Source organism: Sinohyriopsis cumingii, unplaced genomic scaffold (genome assembly GCF_028554795.1).
Source record: "Sinohyriopsis cumingii isolate HCF-2022 unplaced genomic scaffold, ASM2855479v2 utg001699l, whole genome shotgun sequence".
In the NCBI taxonomy this organism is placed as follows: Eukaryota; Metazoa; Mollusca; class Bivalvia; order Unionida; family Unionidae; genus Sinohyriopsis; species Sinohyriopsis cumingii.
Window position 1 is genome coordinate 150505 of NW_028316035.1, and position 1955 is coordinate 152459.

Sequence of the window (1955 nt, forward strand, 5' to 3'; positions counted from 1 at the left end):
AACAATCAGCATTTTACAGAATAAAAGTCAATTACATTTTAGCAACAATTCAACGAAAGTGATATATGCACATATATACTCCGGACAATTTGTTTCATCTACATTATAAGAGATGAAAACTCTTTAGGTTGTATAATCCCACCCACCCACTCTTAAAATGTACTCTTTGAAACAAGACAATCTGGATTGATGAAAATCAGAACAAATCCTAAACTTTTCATCAAAGGCAGCATATTTTGAACAAACAGTCCTTATCGTAAACTTGATGTAGCAAAGTTAGTCACGTGTTTGTAATTATTTTCAAAATAAAAGTTATTCAGATGAAAATATCACTAAATAACTATTCGTCCTGTGAATGACTGATGCCCGGCAGTGTACAGCCACTATCGAATTCTGTTGAACAAACATTGGTTCCGGCCACCAAACTTGACCGATGTTTTGTCAAGCTGGAAGCAGATGGGGACAATTTCAATGGTGGTACTACAATTTCTTCAGAATTGATTTCATCGTTTTCTTTTCCCTCATTTTCGTCATTATAAGCATAACTTGGCGGCTTGTGAATAATTAGATGCTGCTGCAGCATGCGGTTGATTGAAATAGCAGTCTCAGCAAATGGCTCCAAATCCTTGGTACTGCTATTCCTAGAAAGCATTGTTGGTGCAGCAAGAGCAGTAGCAGCCGGTGGGCAAGATACCCAGGGGTGGTTCAAGACCTGCTCGGTAGAATAACGCTTGCGTGGATCTCGCACCAGCAAGTGACGAATGAGGTCTTTGGCACTGTCTGAGATTACACTCCAATCGTTTTCTGGAAACTCATAATCATCATTTTTGATGCTGCTGAAAAGCATGTCCTGGCAGTCCCGACACATCACATCACTGTTCCACCCACAACCACCTCCACAGTCGCCATAAAATGGATGGTAACCGCACAGCGTGATGTACATGATTATTCCCAGGCTCCAGAGATCACATTTCTTGTCATAGGATAAGGATTCACCAAGCCAAACTTCAACAACTTCAGGAGCCATATAATCTGCTGTGCCGACTGGCGTCAGGAGATCTGGCGTGGTACACATATCCTTCTGGCTTTCAACAGGCACACCACTTGCCAAGTCAAAATCACATATTCGTATCGGGAATATTTCTTTCTTTTCACACAATATGTTTTCTAGCTTTAGATCCCTGTGGACTATTCCTTTATTGTGGAGGAAATCCAAGGCTCGTGTGATGCATTTCACTATTAAACTGGCTTCTGTCTCAGTCAGATGACCCCTTCTCTCAATATTGTCAAACAAGGTTCCTCCCAACATCTTGTCAAAGACCAAATAAAATCGACCTTCTTCTTCAAAGTATTCATAAAGCTGTAAGATGTTCTCCTGACCTTGACATAAGTTGTATATTTCTATTTCTTTGAAGACTTTGCTGCTGGATCGGATCGTGTTGTTTTTAATGATCTTTACAGCATATTCTTTGCTGTTGGAAATATTTATAAATGTCTGCACTGAATCAATAGCACCATTTCCTAAGATTTCTCCTGTTGGTCTGTACAAATCATGAAATTTTGTAACAGGAATATCAGCTGCCCTTTTTGTCTTCTTTCGGAGTCTTGGTGTATTACGATTTAAACTTGCGTTTTTTTCTGCATCCCGTAAATTATGGCTTTCCATGTCCCTAAAATCGTTATCCATCTCCATATTCAGTCTGTTTAAAGTACCGTAATGTCAGCACCTTTTATATATGTGATCGGTTGGTGACAATTAGCTTCCTGATTGGTTCGTGTCATCCTGTCGATGCGACTAAAATTCAACAGTATTCAGATAAATCCCCTACTGACACTGAGTAAGCACTTAATTAGGCACTCACGGAAGTTCCTCTGGCCTCGCTGTGATGATTGATTCACACCTTGGAATGGAAGAATACATATCACAGTTATAAAGTGGAAACAATTACTAGAAC

General features: G+C 39.7%; 1 pseudogene; it reads right to left on the reverse strand.

The window, feature by feature from the left end:
• Nucleotides 1–340: 340 nt before the first annotated feature.
• Nucleotides 341–1693, reverse strand: LOC149771742 (MAP kinase-interacting serine/threonine-protein kinase 1 pseudogene; annotated as a pseudogene).
• Nucleotides 1694–1955: the final 262 nt, after the last annotated feature.